The sequence below is a fragment of the Lepidothrix coronata genome, unplaced genomic scaffold (genome assembly GCF_001604755.1).
Source record: "Lepidothrix coronata isolate B3197 unplaced genomic scaffold, Lepidothrix_coronata-1.0 Scaffold71, whole genome shotgun sequence".
Taxonomy (NCBI): domain Eukaryota; kingdom Metazoa; phylum Chordata; class Aves; order Passeriformes; family Pipridae; genus Lepidothrix; species Lepidothrix coronata.
In genome coordinates this window covers 2856241-2867436 of record NW_016690251.1, presented here as the reverse complement: position 1 = coordinate 2867436, position 11196 = coordinate 2856241, and the positions used below count along the sequence as shown (strand labels likewise).

At 40.0% G+C, this 11196-nt stretch overlaps 1 long non-coding RNA gene across 2 annotated transcripts; it reads right to left on the bottom strand.

Annotated features, from left to right (window-relative positions):
* Window positions 1-1012: 1012 nt before the first annotated feature.
* On the bottom strand, window positions 1013-4730 carry LOC108499195. 2 transcript variants are annotated; one of them, XR_001875458.1, is made up of 3 exons: window positions 4634-4730; window positions 1677-1818; window positions 1013-1099 (listed from the first exon to the last, which is right to left on the bottom strand). It is a non-coding gene; the product is annotated as an uncharacterized LOC108499195 (long non-coding RNA). The 2 variants fall into 2 exon arrangements; XR_001875459.1 differs by lacking the exon at window positions 4634-4730 and adding an exon at window positions 2969-3121.
* Between the last annotated feature and the right edge of the window lie 6466 nt (window positions 4731-11196).

Genomic DNA, 11196 nt, shown 5'->3' with positions numbered 1-11196 from the left:
GGGTACAGAAAAGAATATTGCAAATTGATCTTTCTTCCCTGCCTTTGTTGGGAACGAAGTCCTATTACATTGGCTCCCCTGGCCTGTCAGCTCCTGCTCACTTTGCCGGTGTATAATCAGCATGGCTAAACACTGAGGGCTGAGCTGATTAATTTCCAGCCTTGGCCACTGAGCCCATTGATGCACTCCCTGTTTGATGATCTGTGCAAGAGAGGACCACTTTTGATTGCTTGACCCCTGCCCTTAAACCTCGAGCTGTCGGCTCTAGCACCTGTCTAAGTTAACAGCACACACATTGTGTTTATTTTCGGTTTAAAAGGAAACCCTAGCAATGGATTAGCAGTCTCAAAACACAAAGAGCCTGATTTTCTGCTCAGCACTGAACTCTTGCAACTCCCACACATGCCAGATGATTACAGGGTACTTGGTACCTCCACGGACACGCCTGGAATACAAGTTTAAACAAAATATATCTCACTCCATACCTGGATACAAATTTATGAGCCATATCCATGAAGTAAAACTAAGATGGGAGAAAAAAAAACCCACCAATTAACTCACATCTTCATGCTTAAATTATTCACCTGATCTGGGTTTAGGTAAATAGCAAAATTTCCACTGACTACATTTAAAATAAAGCGTGCAGCATTCATTTTTTCAATGGTGCCAGAGATGTTGCTGCTGTTTATTTCAGATTAATAAACAGAGTTAGTTTATTCCAGGAAGGCGCAGTGAGGGATTAGTGTGTTAAGATTGTAAGAGTCACAATACCTTTCCTTACAGAGAAGTCTTACTTAAATGCCCAATGTTTATTTTAAAATGTTGTCTTGGAGTCCTGGGGATGTTTGGAATGAAGGACAGGAGAGGACAAAAATGGCAAAACACACAGTGGGCAGTTGGCTGGATTTTTTTTTTTTTTAAATGTAAATACGTACATATAATTCTGTATATAATTATTAAAAAGGAATATCTGCAGATATGAACATTAAGTATGTTGTACAATAGAGATGTACAATTTAACTGTAAGACCTTATCCTGGCAGCCACATCTTCACAGCAGCCTGAAATAATATGCCTGGTGCAGCAGGGGTGCACCTGTGCTGCAAGAAAAGGAAAGAAAAAATCTGTATTCATGAGTGCAAATTGGGTAAAATTGACAGACAAGCAGTATTCAGGTTTTGCTTCCCTTAAATCCCTTCTTTGCAGCTCATCCTGCAAATGCTTTAGGTAAGGGCTTTCTGGGAAGAGAATTTCTTCCACTGTTCCAGTGGTCATCCCAGTGACCAGGTTAGAACCTGCCTGTCCTCAGAGCTGGCAGATCAGATGTGGGGGAACAACACTTTTCTGGTGTAATGCCAAATTCAGTTCCAGGTGCTGCTTTCAGTTTTATGTGTCACTTAATCCCTTTGCAGAGGGTAATGGGCTCCAAGTGGATGCCCCCATCCAAAAGTCTAGAACCTGGAAGTGGATGCAGAAAGCTGCTGACTCCTCACAGCAGCCTTGAGGAGATGGGAAATTTCAGAAGACATTTCACCTGTCAGAGCCCCATGGTGAGCAAATGTTTCATGAAGACTTCATGGAGGAAAAAACCATATTCCTAGCCTATTAACAGCTATTCATTCTTAATACTTATTATCCTATATAATAAATAGTTCTTTCCCTATCCTGAATCTTCACCTTATTTGTTATGAAGTGGTCAGATGTCCTTGATTTTAACTGGACTAACTACATAGGCTGTTGTAGCTTTTCCATGTAAAAGGAATCTTCTCCTTCTCCTCCTTCACCTCTCTGCATGTGTTCCTGTTTGAATTCTTCCTTCCTGAACATGGATGACCAAATACAGCGAACAGTAAGTACACAAGTTTTCACCCATGTTTTTCCCACAGCAAAAAATTTCACATGACACTTCCCAGGCTTGTGTTAAACACAACCATTAATAATGGCCATAAATTTGTGATCAGAAGAACACTTAATACATGTAGGTCTGATTCCACCAGTATGTCCAAATGCAGCATCTCCTGTTTGTGGCAGAAGTTTATTTTACCTCTTATACTCATGACTTAAAATTTGATGCAACAGTACTATCCCATTTTTCTCCTTCCTCAATTACAAAGTTCTCCAGTTCTTTATGATGAGATGTGCATCTTCTATCTTTGCAATTTCAAAAATAGGTTTTGACAGTTTGTACCCTATAGCTTCTGAAGAAAACATTAAACATGACCAAACCAAAAATTCCCTCCCTGAGGATAACATCTAAAGGGTTCCCTCCAGCCAAGCAGCTCCCTTTCACCTTAACCTTTTCAGCCTTCTCTTTGGCCAGGTTACAGTTGCTTTAATCCCCTTTCACTTCACTTGAGTAAATTCCTTTGCAGCCACAACACCTTGAGCTTCAAAGGAACTTTCAAATTTGCCTATTGTATTTCCTTCCTTAAAATAAAAGTTGCCACCACAAGATATGAGGTTGGTCTTGTGCAAACATGAGCAATATTTACAAATATAATCTAATTGTCCAAAGGGAGGATAATCTGAGGTCTCACAAGAAGCGTATCATTGAAGGGCTGATTCTGAAGGAATCATCTATTCTCCACAGCTTCTGGTCTTAGGACAGAGAAAGAGTGGTCTTAAATTAGACATAAAAAAACTTATAATTGTATTGGGAATTTGCATGGAACAGATTGGGAAGCTCCTTTTCATGTCATCATACAGCTGAAGACCACGGATTTGACACACCCTTGGAAGGCCAAAATTTACTTGATATCTTGCAAATTTTTTGTCTGTTCCTTCTATTGCCACAGTGCTGGTGGTGTCTATGCTGAACAACATTTCAACCCACACTTGTGTCATGCTTTCTTGATTTTCCTCTTACTCTTTCCTAACCTTTTGGACATGCCAAGGTAACCAACTTCTACCTACGACTTTCTGAAAGGTGGGTATAAGTTCTAGATGCTTTTTGAACCTTTAGGAGTCACCTTGAAGTTGATTCCATCTTCTAGTCCTTGAGTTTTTCAGTTCATCTGACTTTTTACATTTGCAAAAAGCCAAAACAAAGACACACTGTGTGGGGTCCTTATTCCCAAATAACATGCTGCCATGTTCCACTGCCAAAGCCATGAGGAGCTGGATGTTCATCTCCTCTTTGATGTCTGAATCTCAGGTCAGGAAGAAATTCCTTGACCAGAACACATTAGGACACACTGAGATGAAAATCACACCTCTGGCATCAAAACTACAGTCAACCTTCAAAAATTTACACCAGCACTTACAAAATCTCCGGAACTCTGAAAGTTAAGACCAAGCTCACCATTCCTTTAATGGGGAAGAGATTCAGACCCAAATATGAGCAGAATCCAGAGGTATCTGATTCAGGCTTCCTATTTACCAGAATTTTTATTTGAATAATCAGCTGAGTTTTTCTTTCCCTATCCCCCCTTCTATTACTGCTGTACTGTAGACTAACTGTGTTACTTCAGAATTGCAGTAGTTATGTCAAATTACCATACAATTGGCTTTAATCCTATTTACCAGTGTTTTTAATTAAAACATAATAAATAGGAAATTATATCCCTGTCAAAACCTAAAACTACATTGTTTTTTTAAAAATTCAGTAGATACTTAAAATACAGTAATTGTCTTAATGCAGCTTAATTACATCCTTACAAGAAGACAATTTGAAGACTGACCTATTTTATTCTGTAAATTTACATAATATAGCAAGCAATCAATGGTGTCCTGGATACCTGAAAGTGAATATTTTAAAGATTAAAATGACTGTTGAAATAGCTACTTTTCACAGGGTTTGTTTTAATACCTTGATGGGTTTTAATCTGAAAAATATTCAGAGTGAATAGCACTCTATAATGATAATGCTTCTAAGGAAAAGTGAATTTAAAGCTTCGGAGGAAAAGTCAACAAGACAGTGACAGCACACAGAGACACTGCACTGACCACAGTTCCATCTGTGACACTGACCAGAGGGTGTGAGCATGTGAGGAGAATGCTGGGGTAAAAAGCACCACAACACTTTCTCATATTACCCCCCAAAAGGAGTTACAAAACTGTTCTGACACAAAAGCCATCTTGACTTAGGATATACTCCTTTCCATGAACCAAGTTCCTTGGTGGTGCTCAAAACAAGTCTAACTGCTCCTCTGGGTGGGGTCCTTATTCCCAAATAACATGCTGCCATGTTCCACTGCCAAAGCCATGAGGAGCTGGATGTTCATCTCCTCTTTGATGTCTGAATCTCAGGTCAGGAAGAAATTCCTTGACCAGAACACATCCACTTGATTCCTTTGGCTTGGATGGCACTGTACAGTGTGGTGACTGAAGTGCACTGCTGAACAAGGATGGCCTTGGATACACACCAACTGCTGTGGTAAAGTTTGGTACCAGTGAATACACCTGTGCAAAACTGAGTCCTAAATGTCATCTGCTTCCATTAGAGAAACGCTTCAGGGAAACCAGACTCGCAGAGTAACACCGATTTCTGAACAGTTCAGCCCTCAAGTGTTTTCTCAGGGATGCTTATATATTCATTTATGAACAGGATAAATGTCCAGATTCACTTACATGGATATAGAATCAAAGTCATGGTGATCTTAAATGGCTTTTAATACAGTAAATGCAATATGCACCCCAACTCTCAGAGCCAGCAGAAATCAACAGGCAGGACAAGGCAATGACTATCCAAGTACATCATGGGGAATTTCTCATGTTTTTCCCAGAAGATCTAGGGTCAAAGTTACATTTAATTAGCTCAGCAGAAGAAAAATGGTTGAATTTGCATCAAACATCAAACAAAATTGCTGTGGCAGGTTTACGACGGTTTTGACACATCAGAGGAGTAACCTCATCCAGCCAAAATCTGGACTCTACAGGGCACCTGGAAGTAGAAATGTAAAACATGACAAAACTACAGGGCATCCTTTATGCACTGAGAAGGAGGAGTCACGTTTCTTCCTGTTCTTTTCTAGGAAGAAAATCCATAAAAACAAAAGAACTGGCGCTGCTAAACAATCTTTGAACTGATCACTGGTCCAAGGTCTATATTCTATCTAGATGCAGGAAATGGCTTTCTAGACTGACAACTGATTAGTATACAAGGATGATTATATGCAAATCTCCAATTTCTATTGACTTAATTGTGATCTGATGTAACATGTATAATTAACACATGCATTTAAAATAAATGTATATTTAATTAACATGCATATTTATAAAATGAATATTTATATTTAGCATATAATTTTGGGTGAATTTAGGTGGCACAAAATTGAGGGGTTATCATTACTGATGAGAGCTAGTCACAGCAAAACAGCTTTCACACCTCAGGCTCTCCCAGGGGATTTCAGTCCCAATTTATCTCACCTCTGGCAGGCCAGCCTTGGGCCTTCCTCCACTAAACCAAGTCTGCAAGTCACACCAGACAGATGCAACTCTGGTAAACATCTTCATTAAGGCTGGGGGAGGGGAGTCACTCAAATCACAGTTTGAACAGAAAACCACAACTGTATGACAAGCTCAGTACAAACTAATCTGAAGCCAAAGGTCAGGAAGTTAAGCACCAGATTGCCAAAAATTGTTTTGTATTTCCATTACGGATACAAGCTGCTGTGTGACTCTGCCAATTCAGGCAAGTTTATCCCCATGAAATTCTCTTCCGCAAAAAACGAAAAATGTAAGGCTTTTGTAAACAGCTGAGACACTGATTTCAAAGCAGTGCAAAGACATGATGCCTTAAACACTCTGGAAAGACCAGCCAGTGCAACAGACTGCAGCCCTGAGCCAGAAACACTGATCTGGAGAGTCCATCCGAGCAGCTTTGCTTCTTGCTACTCTCACAGACAACTGGGTTTTATACTTACTACTTGGTGCTTATCACCAAGGCCTTCACTGCCATGTAGGACAAAATATCATGGATGACTTCTCTGGTTAAGAACTTATCTGGTGCAAGCAAGACTTTCTATGACAAATACAAGGCTCTCATTCCCTGGTGCTCCCCAGGGAATAAGCACCCAGACCTGAACAACAGTCCCGTGACTCTGTGACTATATTTCATATCATCTCTTCTCTCCCTGAGGGAGAAATACTGAACATGTTGCTTTAATACACCACTGAGAGGTACTCAGTTGTGCTGGTGATGTGCATCACATGGAAACTCATGTGAAACCCAACCCAGAAATTCAGTCATGGACTTTAGCAGCATTCTGAAGCAGGGCTCGTGTCATGCAACCACTTGTTTCTTACTAACCAGAGTCAGGACTTGTATGAAAACAGTTATTAAATACCCAGTTTCCTTGGGAAAAAGAAGAGGAAAGTAATAGCACATCTCCAACTGAGTAGCCATCCATTTCTCCCCAGGGAGAACAGAAATACATTTTCTTCTTCACATTTCAGGGAAGGTAGAAATCCTGTCTTCTGTTGTAAAGTTAAAAAATCCCCTACAATATGATGGAGCATATCCTCATTATAAAGGCCTAGAATATAAACCATTTTCTACCTTGCTATACCCGCAGTATTTTGATCAAATGTCATCTAATTCTAAACAAATACTCCTTCCTGACATATTTTAAAATCAAGTTTAACAGTTCTTTTGCAGTTGATGCAATCACATTAGCCTTTCACAAATGTATAAAAAAAGGGAACACTATAACTAGAAAGACACTGTGCCTTCCAGCACCTTGCAATGGCAAGGATTACACATCCAAAATGACCTAGTCCTGCGAACGCAGAGTTTGGCAGTGATGTATTTAGACAAAAATCAAAACTTACAAGGGGAAAAAAAATAATTAATCAAACCATGCATTTCTTCATTAGTGGGATGCGATCTTTCTTCTATCGCACCAGATCTATCAAATCACAGATTTTGCAGTTAATCACCCAGATTGCACATCTCCAGGAAGCCAAGGAATCAATTTACAGTTGCCTTTGTCCATTTCTTCTTCTGCCCCACTCCCCACACTTTTCTTATGTGGTTTTATTGCCTGTTCCCTCAGACAAATCTCTTCCCCGCTGCTGTGAATCTCCCATTCTGTATCCTCTGCTCCCCAGAATGGCTTTCATTTCTCTCCCTGAGTGCTCAACTTTCCCTTCTATTCTTTCTATCTTTGCCTATGTCTCTTAACTCAAAGCAATACAGAAGAACAGATTTAGATTTAACAACTGTCATGATGCCTTTGACAGGAGAGCATGTACACAAAATGAGTCTGCATTGTGCTAAGGAAGGAAGGCCCACAAAACAGTGTTAATATTTCTATTGGTATCAACAGGTGAATCAAAGCTTTGTAACACAGAAGGCAATATCATTCCATCATTGCCATGGTTAGTAAATGAAACTGAACTTGGTTGCTTTAGGAATAGGCATTTTTGCTGACCTGGATATAATTTCACATCATGGTCAAGCCTGTTTTCATTCTCAAAGATTTCCTGAATGTTCATTTAAAATATGCATTTCCAATTACATGTGTTAATTTATAATATACATACTTCTCTTCAAACAGATCTAAGTAGTTTATAAAATGACCCTTCAGTCACAGTGACAAAGAGCACACCAAATCCTGTGCAGAGAACTGAGTTTCTCCAGGGCAAATTTTATACAAATACATATATATATTCTTCACAATGAGAACAATTACACATTGAAATATGGTTGCCCAGGTGGAATCTCCCTTGCTGGAAACAGTCAAGACTCAGTTTCACAAGGCCATGGAAAAGCTAATCCAGATGATAGACAGCATTCTCTTCCAACATCTTTTTCATACAGTATTCCACTTCTGCTATGGAGTTGCAGCACACCTTCTGAGGTACACACAAAATAGTGTTAAGTTATTAGAGCCAAACATCATAGAAGAGGCAGAGCTTAAACTGACAAGGAGAAAGACACTGAACCCTCATTTGTGCCTCCTGTACAGTCCAGCTGCCTGCTACATCCTGACACACTGTACTCGTGTTTGACTGTATTACCGAAATTATTCTTGAAGAACCATATGAGAAAGGAAAAAATCCACAACCAACATGCACATGTTGAATGTCTCTCCAACAAGAATATCTTCTGTCCCATCTAACACTTGGAACGAAGCTGTATATACACAAAATCACTGTTTACTAGTTTATATGCATCCCAGAAGGATCCCAGAGAACACCTACAAAAGGCTTCAAAGGATCGCAGCAAGACACATCAGGTGGTGTACTGTGCCAAAGAGATGTTTCCGAGGACTCTGGAGATGCAAAGTTTTTCCTTGTGTGTATCAGACTCCTCAGAACACCTGCTGATCCAACAGAACATTTATTTTGGTATTTCAGGATGGTTATATGGGGTTTATAATAGCTGTTCCTCAAAAAAATAACTGAATATCCTGTGAAACTACAGGTTACAAATTCCCATGTTTCATTTTCTAATTAACAAAGTCTTCCCTTTCTTTTCTTTCCCTCCTGCCTTCCCTCAAAAAACCCCCAACTTACATCTGATATATTAAACAACTTAAGATCACCAGCACTGACTTCATTTTACCTCAAATTAGTTGGCATCTCTTCCAGTATTCAATATTGCATGGAAAAAACAGTCAACTTTACAAATGCCCCGGTGCAATTGCCTCTGCTCAGGCAGGAATGTTGGTAGCACACACAGCCTCTGACACACTGTACATCTGTGCTCGGATCACTTTGTTTGTACATAGATTACTGGATTTTACCGCAACTGGGCACTTTCTGAGCACAGAAAATACTTTATATGTGAGGGATGAGTAAATGAAACTACACAACATGGCAATTAGTTCTCACACTTTGTAAACAGAGTTATAAATAAAGAGAAGGAGAGTACTTTATAAATAAAGGGAAGGGTAAAGAAAAAGAACCATTTGGTTTCAGATACAACACAGTGTTCAGTGCTAGCATTTGTGCCAATACCCTGTCAACCATTTTCCTTTCTCTCTCCTTCATTGGTATCACTGCTGGCAGCGAATATATCAGGAACCTTCCTCGTTTGTCGCTTGTGAGAAGAAATGAATGGGCCAAATGACCCCACAATGATTGAGAAGGCTCGTCTAATTAGACAAGACAGGAGATGGATGTCCTTGGGTATTTCTTCAGTGAGGAAATCACAAGATATGGGAGAGGAAAGCAAAAATGCAGACCAACATCTTCTAAAGCAATTTCCCAAGAGCCTGCAAGTGAGTTTGGGAAGCTGAGTAACTCTGTGTTCAGGAGAGTGTGAGCACAGCAATCTTACACCAAAGCCCTTTGACTTCTTCCAAGTGCCCACACCCACAAGGCAAGCCTGCACACTTTGGAAACAACACAGCACACTGTAGATTTGCTAGGAGTGAGCACAAGCACTTTTATAGGAAGATTAAAGCCGGTGTTACCTTTACTGAGGAAGAAAACCCAAGACAATCTCACGTAAAAAGCTGGATTTAACAAAATGTAATTTTATTATTTCTAATGTGAAACACATTTTTAAACACCATAAGCAGAACTCCTCTGCAGCACCCTAAACCCAGGCTGCTGGTCCATGGGAACAAGGCCCTGAGCAGCCTGCAGGGCAAGAGGTGACTGAGAAGAACCTTTAAGCATGTCAGCTCTGCCTTGGGAATCTCAAGTGTTGGCGCAAGACTCCTTAGCTCCAGACACATACTTGCATTAAGTGTCAGAAAAATCCAGATTCAGCCCAAATGGCACAAAGTGCAAAAAAATCCTTCTATAATAAGTTGGCAGCAGAAAAATTCATTAATAATTCAAAAGGAGATGCAGAACTACGGCCTGAACTTCCAACACGTATTATGGACTCTAATGCTGATGTGGACACTAAAATCCAATTGAGGTTATTGTTGGGGGGTTTTTTTACACAATTTTGTTTTATTCAATTATCCTTACTCATACCATGCTGTTGACCCTATTTTCTACTGGTGTTACTTCCTGGGTGGAGATACCAAATCCGTATTAAAACAACAAGATAACATTCCACTTACTATGGATGTTAACAGCTTTTTAGGCACTAGGGATGTTTAGTCCAAATATAAATCTATTAGTATATATAAGAATCCTCTGCCTCCAGAAAAATCTTGATTAATTATGAAAGTTAAGCATAGCTTAGGCTGAAATTTGTTTTTTGAGGAGACCAAACAAACAGCATGTATTATTGCTACCCTCAGTGAAACACAATAGGAGAAACCTACCCCACGTCTATGAGCTTGATCTCTTCTGTTTTGAGATGACACTCAGCTTTACCCTTTGGATGGTTTTTCATATATTGCTAGTAGCATGTTACAGAGTAAGTAACACCTTATTGCTTTTATCCACATTCCAATCCTGTAGTCGAGTCTAATTAAAGGCAATATGGACAAGCAATAAGCAATGAACATGCGGTCTCTGGGGAAAGCACGACAAGAGCAAATCGATGAGGGATCATGCAACAGGAAGCCTCTTCTTCAGACAACCTTCTCCCTTACTCTCAGTCATTACCCAGGCCAAAGGTCAGCAGCTTGTCACTCACTGGAGGCAGATTTCAAACACCTCATGAAAAAGCCAAGAGCTGGGAGCAGGATTAGTGCAAAATTAACACCGTGGAGAGGCAGCTCACACCATCTCGAGGCTCCCACTTCCAAACTCCAGGAGCTGCCGCTTTCCCCAAAGGCAAGATACTGCACCAAGGCCCAGGGTAACACTTAGAGTAAAATTCTGCTCCATGAAGGACCAATTCCTGCCCTGCCCTGAGGTCCCAGCTTCAAGCTTCATCTCAAAACAGAGAAAATCACAACCTGTCACAATGCCCTTCCAAAGACTACACATCTCTGGACGGTGGGACCTCACAACAAATCAGTACAAGTTACAAAGACCACATTTCAGAGCAGTCCCTTCCCAAACTGAAGCAGGACATCAAGACTGTACAAATGCAGAAAGCAACCCTAAGCAGGAAATTTTCATTTACAGAGCTTATTCCCCCCACTTCTGCAAGTTCCACCTCTTGTTCTGATTAGTATCTGGAATCACAGGTTACAAGCACTCTTTGCAGGCCTGGAAAGGGAGCCAAATATACTTGTTCAACATAACAGAACCAATTCAATTTTGCAGATCACATTTAAAACGTCTTAATTTAAAAAAAAAAACTTGTTCCCTCCAAAAAAGTCTGGAGTGCCCTGAAGCCTGCTTTGAAGGAAAAAAGTGATTTTCTTTTTAATTATGCTAATTTGTCAATTACTTA